The sequence below is a fragment of the Stegostoma tigrinum genome, chromosome 14, assembly GCF_030684315.1.
Source record: "Stegostoma tigrinum isolate sSteTig4 chromosome 14, sSteTig4.hap1, whole genome shotgun sequence".
Taxonomy (NCBI): domain Eukaryota; kingdom Metazoa; phylum Chordata; class Chondrichthyes; order Orectolobiformes; family Stegostomatidae; genus Stegostoma; species Stegostoma tigrinum.
This window is the reverse complement of record NC_081367.1, coordinates 4,207,795-4,229,001: the sequence shown is the minus strand read 5'-3', so window position 1 is coordinate 4,229,001 and position 21,207 is coordinate 4,207,795.

The following is a 21,207-nucleotide window of genomic DNA, read 5'->3' as shown; positions in this document are numbered from 1 at the left end:
AGGAAACCCACACAGACATGGGGACAACGTGCAAACTCCACACGGACAGTCACCCGAGGCTGGAATTGAACCCAGGTCCCTGTCGCTGTGAGGCAGCAGTGCTAATCAGCAAGCCACCGTGACCGCCGCCCCCAAATCTCCTTAACCATCAGCAAAATGCGGCATTTGAAACTCTACATCCCCAGCTTTGAATTGTTGTATGTTCACAGATCGAGCAGAAGGAATAGTCCAGGTCTGCTTCTGCTAAATATCCACTCTATTCTTTATCTTAAAGAACCCCTGTCTTTTGGAGTTGCAGCCATAGAGTTTTACAGCATGGCAACAGACCCTTCAGTCTAACTCATCCATATATCCTAAATTAATTTAGTCCCATTTACCAGCATTTTTAACAATCCCGACAGTGTGGAAACAGGCCATTTGGCCCAGCAATTCCACACCAATTCTCCAGACAGCAATCCACCCCCCTACCCCATTTCTGAAACCCCACATTTCCCATGGCTAATGCACCCAACCTATACATTTTTGGACACTGTGGGCAATATTTCATGGCCAGCTTGCACATGTTCGGACTGTGGGAGTAAACCAGAGCACCTGGATGAAACCCATGCAGACATGGGGAGCATGTGCACACTCCACACGTAGTCAACCAAGGCTGGAATTGAACCCAGATCCCTGATGCTAAGAGACTGCAGTGCTAGCCACTGAGCCACAATGTTGCCATTTGGCCCTTACCTCTCTAAACCCTCTTTATTCATTTACCTATCCAGATGCCTTTTAAATACTGTAGTTGTACCAATCTCCAGCATTTCCTCAAATAGCTCATTCTATACACGCACCTGCATGAAAAAGTTACCTGTTGGGTACCTTTTAAATCTTTCCCCTCTCACCTTAAATCTATGCTCTTTAGTTTTGGACTCCCCTACCCTAGGAAAAAGACCTTGCCTATTTACACTATCCATGCCCCTCATGATTTTATTAACCTCTGTAAGGCCACCCCTCAGCATCAGATACACCTGGGAAAACAGCCCCAGGCTATTCAGCGTCTTCCTACAGCTCAAACCCTCCAACCCTGGCAACATTCTTGTAAATCTTTTATGCACCCTTCCAAGTTTAACAAGATCCTTTTTTTCTTGAGAAAAGGGCCCCAGTCTGCTCAATTCTCTTTGGTAGTTATATTCTGTCAGTTTTCCTACCATCTTGTACATTCCCGTTTAAACTATCTCCAAAGCCTGTATATCTCATTAGGAGAAAGGATCAGGATTATGCAGAGTACACTAAATTGCTGGCTGTAAATATTTAAACCAAGTTTGCCATTCACAATGAAGTGCCAGTGAGCTGCAAACATCTTTGAATCATTGGTAATGAGCACTGTCCTCCCAACACCAACCATCAACTTCCTACAGTCCCACACTGCCCGATGCTCTGAAAGGTACTGTTCAATCTAACATGGATAAGGGTTTACTCTTTTCAATGCAATATATTTTGTTTCATTATTTTTGTGCTTTTTTGTGAGCCTGGCTTGCAATACATGGTATACATCGCACAAATTTCAAGATTGAATATAGATAAATATTTTGTATAGGGAGCTCTCAAGAACAGATGAGATAAAATTGTGGCTCAAAAATGTGGATACAAGTAAAGAGAATTTGCTGCTGCCAGCGAGTGACTATGAAATGAATGCATTCTGTGTAAAATGTGCCAAGAGAGAAGAGGTCTTGCTTTCTACCTCCAATATTGAGGTGGATAGTGCTGCAAGAGAGTGTTAAATTGAATATAACTCTGGTATAAATTAGCTTGGTAATTAGGTAAAACACTAAAAACACTAAGCTAATGTTATTAACGATGCATAGTCATTAGTTAATTGAAATTATCAACAGATATGAGGGCTGTTAGTCTGCTGTAAAATATGGAAGTTCATAGGCAGTGTTGAATGATCCTGAATGACAACATCTGCAGTAAGTGTCCACATCTCAAGAAACTGTTACTTACTTTTGATGAGCCGGGTTCAAGACATAAACGTTGTGGAGCATCAGAGAGCAGGAGAATTCTCATGATCCCAGGAAGCAGTCACAGCCCTTTAAAGTAATCATACTGGTCTAGTACATGCCTGGGACAGCAAACATATGTTAAGGTGACCACTGCAAGATGCCAAGAATTCTGGATATAAAGAGAGGAGAGTTGGAGATCCTTCCCGAAGTGAGATGATAAACGTGCAATAAAAAGCGTTACAAACAAAAATGCAACTAAGTGGGAGATGGCAAGAAAGGAAAGAGATATGAAAATCGTTTTTCAAAGAACAGCCATACTGGACTCGAAACTAACTGCTTCTCTCTGCACAGATGTGCTGCACGTGCTGAATTTCTCTAGCACTTTCTGTATGTTTTTCTGTTTCTCATGTCCTAGTTGATTTGGGGCTCCAGCAGATGGATATGAATAAATAGTTGCCTCTCAGTGGCATGGTTTCTCAGTGGTTAGCACTGTTGCCTCATAGCTCCAGGAATCTCGGTTTGATTCCAACCTTGTGCGACTGTCTGTGTGGAGTTTGCACATTCTCCTTGTGTCTGCGTGGGTTTCCTCTGGGTGCTCCGGTTTCCTCCCACAGTCCAAAGAGGTACAGGCTATGCTAAATTGCCCATAGCGTCCAGGGGTATGCAGACTACTTGGGTTAGCCATGGGAAATGCATGGTTACAGGGATAAGGTGGGCCTGGGTGCACTGCACTTCAGAGGGTTGGTGTGAACAATGGCATGCTTGCACACTGTAGAGATTCTATGATTCTGATACAGTGCAAAAAGCGGACAAAAGAATAAAGCACAAGACATAAAGCCATCCAATACTTGCCAGTGACCAGAGTGGCTGGAAAACTGGGCCCTCTGGCGTAAAGTAGACCAAATGGCCACTGATAGGCAGGTAAGGTGACCTCAGATGCAGTGCTGGTGGAACCTTCACTTTTTCCCTAATCTATCAGATGAGGATTTCTATAAATGGAATGTAGTTGTGATGGGAGATAGTAGAGTTGAGGTTGGACATGACTGGGAGCTTTTCCTGTCACTTTGCCAATTCACAGCAGGCTCTTCACTGGTATTAAAATGTACTGGTCAAGAGCTTATGATTTAATAAAAACAAAACTTTGCTGTAGAAGCTAGATAATATTATCTGACAATAAAATTAATGAACCAATTTCAGAATGGCTTTCAACTTTAGCCAAGGAAGGCAAAGAGTGAAAAAAATCTATTTAAATCATAATGATGTGTCTTTCATGTGAAATACAACATTATACAAATTTTCCAACTTTATCGTAAAACGATGCACTTGATTCCTTTTTATTTGGGAAATAAAATCATTCAAGGATTGGTAGTGGCAGTTCCAGAGAACCTGCTTATTTCAGTTGGCAGTTCAGGAGATGCATAATTCCAGGGCCATAGTCTCAAAACTTATATGGTTTATTTTTAATCATTCTTGTGTTGTGGGCATTGCTGGCTGAGCCAGCTTTTATTGCCCATCACTAACTGTACTGGAGTAAGTGGTGGTGAGCTGCATTCTTGAACTGTTGAAGACCTTGTGGTGCAGGATCACGCATAATGCTTTTGGAAGAGCTTTCTTGGACTTTGACCCAGTGACACTGAAGGAATGCTGATATATTCCATCAAATTATTCTCTTCTTTCATATTCAGTTCTCTAAGTGTTGCTTGAATGTTCTGCTACAGTTGCTGCTGTGTCTCTGTCATGTGACTGATACCATGGATTGTAACTTACGTAGGCTTATGGCATTTGGTAAACCTGTAATTGTTGGTCCAACAGGGTCTACAATGCACAATGTCTATAATGTCCCAGCAAATTGTTTGCACTAGTGCTTCAAACTATTGACCCTGCACATTGGTGAACTGATGCATACTGAAAATTTTACATTTGTAGGCTTCTTTGTGGCTTCCCATGTCTTTGGGAACATGACTTTTAGAAGTCATGGGTTGCATCTCCGTCAATGTTGCCAATAACAGTCATCAAAGCCCACAAGATGCACCAACACAAAAGATGCACCAACTCAAAAATACCCATGGCTCTCTGGAGCATACCTCTCCTTCCCTTCCCTCTGACTCTATCTCCTCGCCTAACTCCCCCACCTCCTTTCAGGTATTCACTATCCCTCCTAACCTTCCACTGTCCGATGATGAACGCTTTGTACTCAGTGAAGGCCTCAACTTTATCGTTCTGCGTCCCCACCTTAACAAATTTCAGGCACAACATGATGCCGAACTGTTCTTCTGCCGTCTTTGCTTCTGTTCTTATTTCTTTGGACAAGGGTCCTTTCCCCGCCCCACAAACCCCTTTGCCCAACCCCAACACTCTCCCTCCACCTGGACCCCTCCCTCCGGCCTTTTACCTGCACTAGATCTTTTCATTGAGAACTGTCGACGTGACATCAGTCACCTCAATTTCACTGTCCCCCTCAACAAATCCAACCCATCTCCCTCCGAACTGACTACACTCCATGCACTCAGATCTTATCCTTACTTTGTCATCAAGCCTGTCAATAAGGGTGGTGCTGGTGTTGCCTGACATACTGACTTCTACCTTGCAGAGGCTGAGCGCTAGCTCTCAGATACCTCCTCCTACCTTCCCCTGGACCATGACCCCACCATGGTACATCAGGCCATTGTATCCACTATGGTAATGGATCTCATTTCATCCGGTGATCTCCCCACCATTCGCTTCCAAGCTAGTAGTCCCCTAACCCCACATAGCTCATTTCTACCTCCTGCCAAAAATCCACAAACAGGACTGTCCAGATAGACCCATTGTTTCAGCCTGCTCATGCCCCACAGAACTCATCTCTTCCTATCTTGATTCAGTCTTCTCCCCCCGCCCCAGTTCCGTCCCTACCCACATACATCCATGATTCATCTGATGTGTTACGCCAGTTTCAAAGCTTCCAGTTTATCAGCTCCAGCCACTTTCAGTTCTGAGGAAGGGTCACCAGACCTGAAACACTAACTCTTTGTTTTCTCCTCTACAGATGCTGCCAGACCTGTTGAGCTTTTCCAGCAACTTTGTTCTTTCCTTGTATGTGGTCTGTTTGGGTCAGTGCATAGCTCATTGTAATTTTCACATGAGGCCACTATACCTACCAATGGCCTTTAATGCAATATGCCTTGCAAAATTGATTGAAGTCTGGTGACCATTGACCATTGATGAATTTGATTTCAACATTTCCTTGGTGCATGTGTAAGGCTTCACCTTCCACATATCTTGCTATGTTTGGGCATTCTAATAATTTTATCAGGATTCGAGTTTGTAATCCAGATTTACAAGATTCATCAACCTGTAAGGATTGCTTCATGTTTATGGTAAGCCTTCAGTAACATTTTGCTATTGTATATTTTTGATTTGTCTATCAAGTCTTTCCGGAAAGCTTCCATAATGTACATACAATCACCAACAGAACAATTCTGTTTGCTAGCTCTCCTGTTGATGCATCACGTAATGTGCCCTTTCCTTTGCATAACCTCACAAAGTGATGCATGGATTCTATAGATTTCTCTATAAATAATATGAATTCTAATTTAGCCTGATTTTGAATTGGTCCTCTAACGTGGGCCATATGGTTTGAGGATCCTTTATCTCTTTGGCTGCTAATCCCGATGTGGTTAGTGTGTGTCCAGTAGGCCTTCATTCCCAAAAGCTATGTAAATCCCAGTGCTTTGCTTTTGTGTATTGGGTAAACCCAAATCTAGAAACCATTATTCTGAATGTTATTTTACCATTTTAAGTTCAGTTGGGAGGTTTACTGTGTCCCAATTCAAGCTGGAAATTTTATAGACATTCTGACAGTATGCTATTGAGCATCCATTACTTACAATCAATCCAGCACTTACCTAAATCACTATCATAAGAGTATAAGAACCAGGTGCAGGTGTAGGCCATAGAATCATAGAATCCTTACAGTGTGGAAATAGACTATTTGGCCCAGCATGTCCACATTGTCCATTCAAAGAGCATGGCCCATAGAGCCTTCTCCACCATTCAACAAGCACATGGCTGATCTTTTCATGGCCTCAGTTTCACTTACCCACACTCTCACCATAACCCTTAATTCCTTTACTCTTCAAAAAATTATCTATCTTAGCTTAAAAAAAACATTCAATGTGGAAGCCTCAACTACTTCGCAGGGCAGGGAATTCCACTGATTCACAACATTTTGGATGAAGAATACCACATTAATTCAGTCCTAAATCTGGTCCCCCTAATTATGAGGCTATGTTTCTTGATCTAGTTTCACCTGCCAGTGGAAACAACCCCCTTGCTTCTATCTCATTTATTCCCTTCATAATTTTTAAAAATGTTTCTATAAGATGTCCCTCATTCTTCTAAATTCCAATGAATATAATCCCAGTCTATTCAATCTCTCCTCATAAGGAAATCCTCTCAACTCAGGAGTCAACCTAATGAATCTCCTCTGCATCCCCTCCAGTGCCAGTACATCTTTTCTCAAGTAAGGAGACCGAAACTGCATGCCAGTACTCCAGTTGTGGCCTCAGCAATACCGCAAACAGCTGCAGCATACCTTCCCTGCTTTTAAACTCAATCCCTCTAGCAAAGAAAGACAAAATTCCATTTGTGTTATTAATTAACAGCAAACCAAGCTTCTGAGATTCATGCACAAGGGCACCCAGGTCCCTCTGCACAGCAGCGTGCTACAATTTTTTTACCATTCAGGTAATAGTCCCTTTTACCCTTTACTGTCATTCCTAACCTTTCTCAAAAACATTAAACTAGCCTCGCAACTGAGCTTTGTTTGTTTACTTGAAAAGTAAATAATAATGTGTTTTAAACACTCCCCCATACTGCAAAAATAAATACATCAAGGGGAAAAAATGGAAGAAATGCAGGAAATCCAATACCAAACAGAAATTGCTGGAGAAACTCAGCAAGTCTAGCAGCATTAGCGGAGAGACAGCAGAGTTAATGTTTCAGGTTGAGTGACCCTTCTTCAAAGCTGTGTTCAGTGGTCTGTTGAAGGGTCACTGGACCAGAAACATTCATTCTACTTCTCTGTCCATGGATGCTGTCAGACCTGCTCAGTTTCTCCAGCAAATTCTGTTGTTTTGTAAACACATCAAGAATTGTCCCATGCACATTAGCATAATCTAAGATTGTAATCTTGCTGTGATAAATCATTTAGACTTATTTTAATTTCTTAAATCCTTGTTTTTGCTTAATATATACCAATACATTTTAAATCTGCTTTTTGTAATTTGCCCCCTCCTTCTGGCATCTTTGTCATTGTTTTGCACAAAATGGTGATTTGTATAGTTTCACTTATTTTCTGCGGCTATTTGTACTTTGTTCATATATTTATGATGGCGTGTCTTGGGCTTCATGCTTTTAAAAAATGTCCCGATCTTTAATTACAATTTTATAAGCATCAACATCATTCCTCTGGTTATAGATCTTTTGCACTTCATTTCCAGTAATGCCATTTCAATATTAATAAACTTAATGGCCCTTTTTAAACCTTCAGTTTATGGCAGTTCCTAACCTCAGCAAAGGGTATTTGATAGTTAGGTGCCTCTAGTTTCTCTTATCCTATTTTTCCATTTATTTGTGTGATCTTCTGACAGAGTCCTCAGACTTTCCCTTAACATGTTCATTTACAATCTGAGCTCCAAAGCCGATTTGCATCTTGCTGAATTCTGACTTTGGTTTGTTCTGAAATGTCTACACTCTGATTGCCTTTAGCCCACACTGTTTTTTCAAGTTTTTTTTGTTTCTGGCTGGCTGTCTGCTTTAAAGCTTGACCGCAGAGTTAACACTTTCTCTATAGTCCCTGCTGGCTGTCTACAGTTTGAGCATTGCGCTCTCTCTGGAACTGGCTGTCTGCTGCAAGCTGGTGTGTACTCACTGGTCTGCAGAATTTCCCTTTGCTGTTTCTCTCTTAAGACTTTTGTGAATGTTTCCCATGGCTGGCTGTTTCAAATTTATAGGCAGCAATATTCAGATTTTTTTTATTCATTCATGGGATGTGGGCATCACTGGCTAGGTCAGCATTTATTACCCATCTGTAAATACCCAGAGGGCAGTCAAGTGTCAACCACACTGATGTGGGCCTGGAGTCACTGTAGACCAGACCAGGTGAAGTTGACAGTTTCCCTCCCTAAAGGACATTGGTGAACCAGATGGATTTTTCCAACAAACAATTATGGTTTTCATTAGATTCTTAATTCCAAATTTTCATTTTTAAAAATTGCAACTCCAGCGACAGCTATGACAGGATTCAAACCCATGTGTCCAGCAAATTACTTGGGTCTCTGGATTAATAACCTGGTGATATTAGCACGAAGCCATCAACTCCCCTTGTTAATTAACATCATCCTATTAATAATAATTGTCCAGCCATTGGTCACTAATCATGGAATAATTAACTTTGTGGATTACTGAAATAGGAAAATACATTATAGGCTGTGAAAATAGATATTGTTACACCCAACTGATTTCTGACTGTGCAGTTTGATAGGCAGATAGAGTCACAACATTGTGTACACACGATTTAAGGATGCCTTAAAGGTAAACTCCTTAACATATATACAACACTAAATGGAGGTAGCAGTCAAGAGGCCTACTTTATTTTGGGTGGTGCCAAGCTTCTTGAGTGTTGTTGAAGCTGCACTCATCCAACTAAGAGGGGAATACTTCTAAGTGGATACTGCGGAGGGCTGTTCTAGGTTACAAAGGGACTTTGATAGGATGCAGAGCTGGGCTGAGAAGTGGCAGGTGGAGTTTAACCCTGAAAAGTGCGAGGTGATTCATTTTGGAAGGACAAACTGAAAGCTGAATACAGGGTTAATGGAAAGATTCTTGGCAGTGTGGAGGAGCAGAGGGATCTTGGGGTTCATGTTCACAGTTCCCTGAAAGCTGCCACCCAGGTGGAAAGAATTGTTAAGAAAGCGTATGGTGCGTTAGCTTTCATTAATAGAGGGATTGAGTTCAAAAGCCGTGAAGTTATGCTCCATCTATACAAAAGCCTGGTTTGGCCACATCTGATGTATTGTGTCCCGTTCTGGCTGCCTCTTTACAGGAAAGATGCGGAAGCTTTGGAAAAGGTGCAGAGGAGATTTACCAGGATGTTGCCTGGAATGGAGGGAAGGTGTGATGAGGAAAGGTTGAGAGAGCTAGGGCTTTTCTCTTTCGAACAATGAAGGATGAGAGATGACTTGATAGAGCTGTACAAAATGATCAGAGGTACAGATAGAGTGGACAGCCAGAGACTTGTTCATAGGGTGGATGTAGCTATTACAAGGGGGCATAGTTTTAAAGTGAATGGAGGTAGATACAGGGGAGATGTCAGAGGTAGGTTCTTTACTCAGAGAGTGGTCGAGGTGTGGAATGCATTGCTGGAGAGGGCAATGGAGTCAGCCTCATTAGGGGCATTTAAGTGGCTATTAGATAGGCATTTGGATGATAGTATAAGATGGGGTGGCAGTTAGGTAGGCCTTAGGATTAGGGTAAAAGTTCGGCACAACATCATGGGCCGAAGGGTCTGTACTGTGGTGTACTGTTCTATGTTCTATTTTCTTTGTTCTATGTTCTATGTTCTATTACACTCCTGACCTGTGCCTTTTAGATGGTGGACAGGCTTTTTGGGTGAGTGAATTATTCACTCCAGCATTCTGAGTGTTGGCCCATTCTTGTAGTCAATGCGCACTGTAATTATTTATTGTGCTCTGGGGACCTCTGAGGTCTATGCATAGCAGTAACTTCCAGAAGTGGAAGCCAATACATTGGCATGTCAATCTGCGTGTGTGGAACCTCTGCCTGACAGCAGAGCCATGAAGTTGCATACTTTAGAGAGAGCATTGCTTGCAGTTAAAACAGTTGCACTTCTGGTCCACTTTAGTTTCTCGTCAATGGTAATCCCCAGGATGTTCATAATTAAGGAATTAGTGATGCGATGCTATTGAATGTCAAGGAGTATGTCTAGATTGTCTCTTTCTGGAGATGTCATTTCAATGTTAATAAACTTAATGGCCCTTTTTAAATCTTCAGCTTACAGCAGTTCCCGACCTCAGCAAAGGGTGTTTAGTAGTTAGGTGCAATGGCACTTTTATTTCTTGGAATTTGTGAGCTGTAAATGTTAATTGCCACTTGTTGGCTCAAACCAGGATATTGTCCAGACCTTGTTGTGTTTTGTCATGACTGCTTCAGTATCCGAGGAGTTGTGAATGGTGAACAGTGCACAATTATTCCCACTTCGGATCTTACGACGGAGGAAAGATCAGCGTTGAAGCAGCTGAAGATAATTGGGCCAAGGAGACTACCCTGAGGAATTCCTGCAGTGATGTCCTGGAACTGAGATGGCTGACCTCCAACATACACAAACATTTTCCTATGTATCAGGCATGATTCCAACCAATGAAGAGTTTTCCCCGATACCCATTGATTCCAGTTTTGCTGGGGGTCCTTGATGCCACACTTGATTGAATGCAGCCTTGATATCAAGGGCTGTCATTCTCAGCTCACCTCTGGAGTTCCTTTGTCCCTGTTTCAAGCTAGGCTGTAATGTGGTCTAGGGCTGAGCAGCCCTAGTGGAACCCAAACTGGGCATCATTGAGCAGGTTTGTGAGTGCTGGACAATGTTGTATTTATTTATTGTTCAAAGCTCAGAATCAACTAAAAATCTAGCGATGATAAAATTTCCAGGTGAGCCAATGTTAAAACAATCCATTGATGAATAATTATAGTAATTGTTTTTGCCATTACAAGGCCCTGATTTTTAAACTGCCTCCTCCATGAGTAACTGCAATTTTTCTCATTACCTAGTTTTCTTTCTTTAGAAAACAGCTATTAGACACCAACTTCGGAAAACAAAACTGCATAAATCAGGAACAGAAGGTGGAGCTGCAATGGAAAACATCCCTCAAAGTAAGCAAAAAACCAAGGACAGTGGATTCTAGAAATCTGATACAAGTACAAAGTGCTGGGATAACTCAGCAGCTTCTGTGGAAAGAGAGGTGGAGGTAACTTTTCAAGTCTTCTGTGACTCCCTGAGACTGAGGAGAGGTCAAAAAAACCCATGGGTTTTATGCTGTTGATGAAGGAGTGAGGATCTAGTGGAATAGTAGGGAAATGTTGTTTGTGATGTCGAGCCAACCATTGCCAACCAATGTTTGGGGTAGAGTGCTGCCACCAATCCTCCTTCCTCTACTCGGAATATGGTTAACAATGAGTGAGTTTTAACAAGAGGATCCACTTGTCTTAACACCAAGATTTTATTTATCACATGATAGCAATAAGTATAGGTCACATTGGCTCATTAGACATAATTATGAAGAGAGTCAAGAGCCAGAGATGTCATGTCTAGTCCTATAGATATCTTGAGCTAACTCTCTGATTCTTCAACCAAGATTGAATGGCATTGTGCAATTGATTGAAGCTTGATGCAGTTCTCAAGGATCCACTCTTTCAAAATCATTACCTTGCTCAGCACCTCCTGTTTCATCTTTCGTGAAAGTTTATAATATGCAAGAATATAACTGTTCTTGCAATTACTACTGCTTCAGCTCTCCCATGACAAAGTTGTTCATCTCCTTTCAGGATTTTCCTGTGATTCTTCCTGGTTTCCGCTTTCATGTTGCCACAGTGAATCCTTCATGGACTGTAATAAATGATCAATAATTCTAAGTATGATACTGTATCTTATGAATTCTGACTTCAAAGTTCTACGGTCACAGTTTTTCACTCATTTGTTGAGGTCATTCACAAAACTATCTACAGATTCCATAGGATGCTTAACTCTTCTGTTAGAGCTTGCTCTTTGAAGTAAGTTGCTTATTGTCAGATTACAGTCATTATTAAACTCATATAAAATTTCTTCAAAAGTATCTGTGCCCATTTCTGACTTTGAATTCTCGGACATGTATTATTTATCCAGACATCATCTTCTAAGTTTTATTATTTATTCTTCTTTATTTAAAACTGATTAAAATCCTTAGTATATCAATGCTGCATGCAATTACCTGACTTTTAATTTTATTTTTAATCTTGCAGTATAACAAGATGTTTTAATCTTCTGATCAACCAATTTAATAATTCCACTCTATCATGATGCTGTCTTCGTGCCCGTATTTCTGAAACATTTAATCTCTGAATTAATTCAATGTTGCATTATATTCTTTTGATGAAGTTTCTGATTCTTTTTCATATCATTGCTACATTATTTCACTTTTTGTGAAGCTCTAAACTGTATTAAATTGCAAGCTGTCTTTGTGCTGATTGATGGGAGTCTTTGTTGTCTGACAATCAGAATAGTGAGTCATGTTTTTTGGTTAAATTGGAGATTTTCTCACTTTCTGCAGCTGCAAGTTTCCTGCTTTTTCACTTCTCATTTTTCCACACTTCACACTTAAGGCAAAATGCACTTCTCTTTCCTGCATCATGTTTACATGTAGAATTAAGGCACATCAAAGCCTTCCTGTGGGATAACAGCTGCCCTGATCAGACAGTTTATCACTGTACATCACGTAAACTCATGAAAGTCACAAATGCGGTCACTGTTCATCTTCAGCAGTGCCCAGTCTATCTCAGATTATTCTGGAATGATAATAAGTATTTCAAATGTCTGAGTAACAAGTGAAGCTAGCTGTTTCACACTGGTACTATGCACTAACATGAGTCGTGTTTATCACTAAGAGGATGTTTCCATCAAGCCAAAACAAAACATTCTACAGAGCACACAAATTACTAATGTGGTACACGCATTTCAGTGCTGGTGTAAGGCTACATATGTAGATTGAATGTCTCAGTGGGTCATACCAAACAACACACTGCTTCAGCTGATCACAAGCAAGCAAAGTACTAGCTGTAGCAAAACAGCTCATGCTTAAAAAAACATAAATATGCTGTCCAACCTTGGATGTGGCTCTGCAGTAGTCAGAGATAAAATAACTGAGGGATCATCTTTCAGGTGGAGCTAAGAAATGAGGGAATGGGACGTTATTGGGGTTATGCTATGGGTCCCCAAATGATCAACAAGTATCAGAGGAACAAATATGCAGGGAGTCTGGGGAGACTGACAGAAACAGTAGGGTTGTCATTGTAGGGCTTTTTAATTTTCCTAAGACTGGGGCTGCCATAGTGTTAAGGCATAAAAGTGATGGAATTTGTTGAACGTGTTCAGGAAAGTTTCCTCAAGCAGTATATAGAGGGGCCTATGTAGAAAGGGGCAAAACTCAAACTACTCTTGGGAAATAGGGCAGGACAGGTGTCTGAGGTGACAGTGGGGGAGCACTCTGGGACCAGTGACCATAATTGAATTGGTTTTAAAATAGTTTTGGAGAGGGACAAAACTAGTTGACAGATTCAAGCCTTAAATTGGGGTCAGGCAGATTTTGATGGGATTAGACAGGAGCTTGCAGGGGTTGATTAGAGTAGCTAGTTTGCAGGCAAAGGGACCTCTGGTAAATGGGAGGCCCTTAAAAGTGTAATAACTAGAGTTCAAAGTCTATATGCCCCTGTGAGGGTAAAAGGCAAGGCTGGCAGAAGTGAGGAAGTTTGGATGACTGGAGATATTGAGGCTTTGATCAGAAATAGGAGGGAGGCATGGCTCAGGTACAGATAGCTGGGATCAAGAGGATTCCTGGGGTATTAGGGGGTACAGGAGTTTACTGAAGAAGGAAATCAGGAGGGCAAAAAGGAGGCATAAGTTAGCTTTGGCTGAGAAGGTCAGGGTCAATCCGAAGAGATTCTTTCAGTATGTTAAAGGAAAAAGAATAACCAGAGGCAAAATAGGACCCCTCAAGGACTGAAGTGGACATGTATGTGTGGAACTGCTGGAGATGTGCGATGCTCTCAATGAATATTTCTCCTCTGTGTTTACCATGGAGAAAGACATGAAGACTCAGGAGCTTGAGGAAGTTAATAGCGAGGCCTAGGGGACAGTCCATATCACAGCAGAGCAGGCATTGGATGTATTAGAATGTGTGAAGTTGGATAAATCTCCTCGTCCTGATCAGATATATCCAAGAAGCCTGCAAGAGGTTACAGGAGAAATTGTGGCAGCCCTGGCTGATACATTTGCATCATCATAAGCCACAGATAAGGTCTTGGAAGACTGGACAATAGCAAATGTTGTGCCCTTTTTCAGGAAGGGTTGCAAAGAAAACCTTGGGAATTATAGACCAGTGATCCTAACATCTGTGGTAGGTAAGTTACTTGAGAAGGTTCTGAGAACTAAGATATACATGCATTTGGAAAGACAGGGTTTGATTAGGAGTAGTCAGCATGGCTTCATGCTTGGGAGATCATGCCTTGTAAATTTGTTGGAGTTCTTTGATGAAGTGACCAGGAAGGTTGATGAGGACACGGCAGTAGAAGTAGTCTATATGGAGTTCAGTAGGGCCTTTGATAAGTTTCCAAATGGTGGGCTGCTCTGCAAGGTTAGATCACATGAGATCCAGGGAGATTTGGCAAACGGAATTACAATTGGCTTGATGGTAGGAAGCAGAGTAATAGTGGAAGGATGCTTGTTGGACTGGAGGCCTACGACTAGTGGCGTGCCTCGGGGTCAGTACTGGGCCCATTGTTGTTTGTTATTTATATCAATGATTTGGATGAGAACGTACAAAGTATGATTAGTAAGTTTGTAGATGACAATAAAATAAGTGGTATCATGGGCAGTGAGGAAGCTGATCAGAAATTGTAGTAGGATCTTGATCAGCTAGGGAAGTGGGTTGAGAAATGGCAAGTGGAGTTTTTTTTAATAGATTAGTGTGAGGTGTAGCATTTTGCAAAGTCAAATCATGGTCAATATTAGGGCATTAAGGAGTGTAGTGGAACAAGGGTACCTTGGAATTCAGGTGCACAGTTCTTTGAAAGCGGAGTCACAAGTAAATAGGGCAGTGAAGAAGGCTTTTGGCACACTGGCCTTCATCAGGCAGGACATTGAGTTTAGAAGTTGGGAAGTTATGCTGCAGTTGTGCAGGACATTGTTGAGGCCGCACTTGGGAGTATTGTGTTCACTTTTGGTCACCTTGCTGGAAGAAGGATGTTATTTACAAGGAAGAAATTTACAAGGATGTTGCCAGGAGTTGAGGGACTGAGTTATAGGAAGAGGTTGGGCAAGCTAGGACTTCTTCTTTAGAGCATTAGAGACTGGGGGGATGCGGGGAGCCTTACAGTTAGGGTGAATGCACTCAGTCTTTTTCCCAGGTTTGGGGAATCAAGGACTAGAGGGCGTCGGTTTAAGGTAAGAGGGGCAAGTACGTATGGGAATCTGAGGGCCAACATTTTTCTACACAGCAGGTGGTGCGCATATGGAATGAGCTATCAGCGAAAGTCGGTGAGGTGGGCAGGTAAACAACATTTTAAAGGCATTTGGATGAATATATTGATGGGAAGGGTTTAGAAGGATATGGGGCAAGTGCAGGGAAATGGGATTAGCGTGGATGGATATTTTGGTCGACATCGAGCTGTATGGGCCAAAGGGCCTCTCTCCATGCTGTAAGATTCTAGGCTGTATGATAATGCCTTTCAAGTGGTAAACTCACTCAAGTTCTCTTCCTCTGTAATATCAGATGAACTTTATCACTGTTGTATCCTTGGAGTATTGAAGCAACAATGTCTACTTCGATCACCATCTCGTGCATGCCATGGAAGCCATCACAACCAGATAAAGGCTGGGCTGAAGTCTGAAACTATTCCTCTCTCCTGTATTTGGTCTAAATCCACTTTTGGTTAATGGTGGTAGAGGATGAGCCACTAGTTCTGATGAAAAGCCACCAGACTTGACCTTTTAACTCTGTTTTGCTCCCACTGATGCTGCCAGTTTTGCTGAGTTTTTCTAGCAATATTTCTTTTCACGCCACCAGCATCCAGGATTCTTTGCTTTATTAGCAAGAAGACACACTTGTCTTAACAACAAGCTGTAGTTTATTGCATGGCTATGTGATGTCAGTTTGTTGTGATATATTTTAATATAATTTAGTCAATTTAGACTTTTGAATTTCTGATGTCTGAAGAGGCTTAATGACTAACCTAAAAGTATTCCTGTAGTCGTAGTGATTTCTTTAAAATAGTGCAAGAGAAAGACATCATGGAAAGTATTGGTATTTTCTTTACATTAGGAGAATTTTATGAATGATTTTATTTTGCTGTGCATTTTGAAATCCTTAAATGTGCGCTATATGTAAACAGTTCAGTATATTCTATTTTATTTTCATCTATTATTACATAATAAACTGCTATTTTGTTTTTAAAATCAGACCTGGAAGATTGCCTGCTTATGTTTCAGTAAGAGACCATCCCATTAAAACAAAAATAAAAGATCAGTGAAGCCAGATTTCAGTCTGGGATCTGCCTCTTTCAGTCAGAACATCAGCTGGGTTTGTAACAGCGGTAACGTGTGCAAGTTACATCGGTCAGTTGGAAAAAAAAACTAATAAGGCTATCAGGAGCCAAGGATGGCTCTAACCCCATTTTGTTCTTAAACTATACTCCTGTGACCCCACACCCACATTCTCTCTCAGTCTCAACAATCTCTTAGCATTCCCAGGGTTTGGTAGCACCGTTCCTATAATTGGCTTGCAGTTTCAGAAGTCATGGTTGCAAATGGACTTCAAAGGTCTGTTCATATGAAACTAAAATTAGAAGGGATGTAGCTCCGCACACAAACTATCAGATTTTGTGGGGCTTTGTGCAGTCTGCAACATCAAACATTTCAGAACCATTATTTTATACAACAGAAAAGTCAGGGAATGATTAGAGGCCAATGGAGATTCGAGGATGTTGGCGTGATGGAACAAGAAACAAATCATCGGAGAGAAGTGACAAAGCATATGTCCAGCATTGATATTAGCAACAGAATAAACATCAACTCTGTGTGAAAGCAAAGATGAAAACAAGATACCAAAACTTGGGAAAAATATAATGGGCAAAACTTGTTGTTAGCTAACAGGATTAAGGATATTTCCAAGTCTTTTTAAACATGTATAAAAAGCAAGAGTTCACCCAGGGTAAGGATTGGCCCACTCAAGCACAAAAGAGGGAATCTCTGTGAAGACCCAGTGGAGGTAGTTGCGGTCCTACTTTGTATTGGTATTCACCAAAGAGTATTAGGGGTGGATGATCTCAGGGAAGGGAATATAGCGTTTCTAAGTTAAGTTGCTATTATAAAGGAAGAGTTGTTATCCATCTTAAAAAGTATTAACATAGATAAGTCCCTGGGTCCTGATGAGATCTATCCCAGAATATTGAGGAAGGCAAGAGAACAAATTGCTGGATCATTGACTGACAACTTTGTATCCTCTTTGAGCATAGGTGAGGTCTCAGAGGGCTGGAATATAGCAAATGTTGTCCCATTGTTTAAGAAGGGTAGCAGGCATAATCCTAGAAATTACAGACCCATGAGTCTCACATCAGTAGTAGGGAAATTATTGGAAAAGATTCTCAGGGTGAAGATCTGCACTCATTTAGAAGCAAATGGACTTATTAGCAATAGTCAGTGTGGTTTTGCATGGGGAAGTTCGTGTCTCACTGACTTGATTGACTTTTTTGTGGACGCAATGAAGATGATTGATGAGGGAAAAGTGTGGTTGATGTTGTCTACATGGGCTTTGAGAAGATGCCTCATGGCAGACTGGTATAAGAGTGGAAGTCACATGGTATCGGGGTGAGCTGGCAAGATGAATACAGAACTGACCTAGTCACAGGAGACAAAGGGTAGCAGTGGAAGGAAGCTTTTTGGAATGCAGTGCTGTGACTAGTGGTGTTCCACAGTGGTCAGTGCTAGGACCTCTGTTGTTCGTGGACGCCATAAATGATTTGGAGGAAAATGCCGCTGGTCTAATTAGTAAGTTTGTGGATGATATAAAAGTTGGTGGACTTGTGGATAGTGAGATGTTTGTCAGAGAGTACAGTAGGATATAGATCAGTTGGATGCATTAAAATGACAGACGGAGTTTAATTTGGACAAATGTGAGGTGATGCATTTTGGAAGGTCAAATGTAGGAGAATGTTATACAGTGAATGGCACACCCTTAGGAGTACTGACATGCAGAAAGATCTGGGTATTCAGGTCCACAGGTCACTGAAAGTGGCAGTGCAGGTAGATAAGGTAGTTTAAAAAGGCATATGGCATGCTTGCCTTCATTGGCAGGGACATTGAGTATAGGGTTAGATAAGTTATGCTGCAGCTTTACAAAACTTTAGTTAGGGCACACTTGAAATATTGCATTCAGTTCTGGTTACCATACCACCAGAAGGATATAGATGTTTTGGAGAGGGTACAGAAAAGATTTACCAGGATGTTGCCAGGTATGAGGGATTTTAGCTAGGAAGGAAAGTTGGATAGATCGTGCTTGTTTTCACTGGGATTGAAGAGGTTGAGAGGAAACCTGATAGAAATTTATAAGATTGTAAATGGCACAGATAAAGTGGAAAGTATGAGGCTTTTCTCAGAGTGGAGGGGTCAATAAGTAGGAGACACAGGTCCAAAGTGCATGGCGGGGAAGTTTAAAAGATCTATGTGAGACAAGATTTTCACTCAAAGGCTGGTGAGTGGCTGGAGTGTGCTGCCAGAGAAGGTGGTGGAAGCAGATGCAATAGTCACATTCAAGAATTACCTGGAGAAATGCATGAATAGGAAGGGAATAGAGGGATATGGATCATGTAAGTGAAGACAGTCTAGTGTGGAAGGGCAAAATGTGGTGAATCTGGCTTGGAGGGCCACAGGACCTCTTCTTGTGCTGTATTGTTCTTTGCTCCATGTAGATGTTCAGCTTGAAGAAGTAAAAGAACTGAATTATCCAAACTTCCAGAGTTCAATGACATCAGAGTAGAATTTATATTATGTTTAGAAAATCACTGACAAAACCATCTCTCACCGCATTATTGTATTGAGCTCCTCAATGATCTAGAGTTGGCCATTCCCTTTTCTCCTGGTATCTGAAAACACCTCAGAATCCCCTGACACTGCTTTTAAGAACCAAAGTATTTGGTCATGTATGGTATGCTTAGAGGCAGAGTACAGATTGTAGTTTGTTTAGAGAGTCTGGGCATTGAATGACATTAGCCCTGCTTTTCCAAATCCTATTAGATTAGCTGGTGACCAGCAGTGGTTAGAATCCCAGAGCCGTACATTTGGAAGGAATGATTGTGCATTAGCTCTCATTTGTACCAGATGCTCTGCCATTTGAAACCTTTTCTCAAATTCTCATTTTGTTAGCAGCTGCCAAGTGCTGATTGTATTTCTTACAGCTGCTTTGATTGGAATCTCTAATCTATTAACTCTAATGCTGCAATATTGATCCCTGCATTCTGCCCTGGTCCCCTGTGTTGTGCAGACTCTCACATTTGCTGTAACTCATTTGCCATTATGTGTTTTTGCTATGTGAAGTTTTAGTGTTGAATGTTCAGGATTTCTTCTGTCCCTGATTCCATCTTCTGAGTTATTAGTTTTCTTTTCTGAAATGATTGTATTTTGTGTTCAATTTTTCTATACACCATGTTTTGCAGTTTTTACCTTCTGAGCAATGTTAACGATGCCCAGTGGGCAGAGGTCAACATTTTCAATGTGGAAATTGATGATGAAATTGAAAGCTTGCAGCACGTCAGCCAACATGGAAAGATTCTATAATGGCTCCCTCTCCTGCAGTTTCATGTTTAGGGTATGATTGTTATCAATACTTGGGGACTTTCCTGGGAATTTGTACACATGATGTTGGTTCATTTGACGACAAGACATCTGCAGTTGTTATTGCTGCTCTGTCCCCGGATTGTGGTTTGGATGAGGAAGGTAATGGCCTACTGATATTATTGCTGCACTGTTAATCCAGAAACTCAGATAACATTCTGGAGATCTGGGTTTGAATCCCACCACAGCAGATGGTGGAATTTGAATTCTGGAGTTAAGAAACTAATGATGACTATGAACCCATTGTCTATTGTCAGAAAAAACCATCTGGTTCACTAGTGTCCTTTAGGGAAGGAAGCTGCCATCCTTACCTGGCCTGGCCTACATGTGACTCCAGACCCACAGCAATGTGGTTGACTCTTAACTGCCCCCTGGGCAATTTGGGATGGGCAATAAACGCTGCCTAGCCAGCAATGCCCTTATCCCGTGAATGAATAAAAAAAACTCAGGTTTTGCATGAAGATGACATTTCTGAATTGATATCTTCAAATTGGAGCTGAGCAGTAAAGAACTGAAGGCGCTTGAGATCTGAAAGTACTAGAACAGCAATTGCTGGAGAAACTCAACAGATCAGGCAGCACCTGCAAATAAAGTACCAAAGCTTTTTCTCAGAGTGGAAGAGTCAGTTACCAGGGTCCATGGGTTTAAGGTGTGAGGGGCAAGGTTTAAAGGTGATATGTGAGGCAAGTTTTTAACACAGAGGATGGTGGGTGCTTGGACTTGCTGCCAGGGGAGGTAGTGGAAGCAGATACTGTAGTGACTTTTAAAGGTCATCTTGACAAATACATGAGTAGGATAGGAATAGACGGATACGGTCCCCGGAAGGGTAGGGGGTTTTGGTTGTGGCGGGCAGCATGTTAGTGCAGGCTTGGAGGGCTGAAGGGCCTGTTCCTGTGCTGTAATTTTCTTTTTTCTTTGCTAATGTTTCTTAGTCCCCAGTGACCTTTCTTCAGAACCCTGACCTTTCAGATCCAGAAAGTTATGTTAATATTTTATTAAAGTCACGAATGGCTTTGACTGGAATGCTGCTTTCAAATTGAATGTTACATTTTAGAAGAGCATGGCATAGAATGAGGCCATTTAGCTTATTGTGCCAGTGCTGGCCCTTGGTAGGACTATGCATCAACATACTCACATAACCTCATATTTACTTTTCATCTCAATAGTTTATCTAATTGCCTTTTGAATGTTACCACTAAATAATCCACCATCAGGCAGTGCACTCTACATCGTAACAATGCACAGCTTCATACATTGCCCCCTCCAGGTAAATTTAGGTCGGATATTAGAGTCTTAGAGAGAGTGAGCAGCAATTTACGAAAATTGTACTAAGAGATAGGGTCTTCAGTTCTCTGTAGACATGAGAGAAGCTGGAATTGTTCTCCTTAGAACAGGAAAGATTAAGGAAAGATGAATAGATGTTTTCAAAAGGTTGCTTTGATCGGCAATAAAGTTAAATGTCAGAGGTTCACAGGATTAGAAGTAATTGGCAAAAGAATCAAAGGGAGAGATATAGAGATTTTCTTA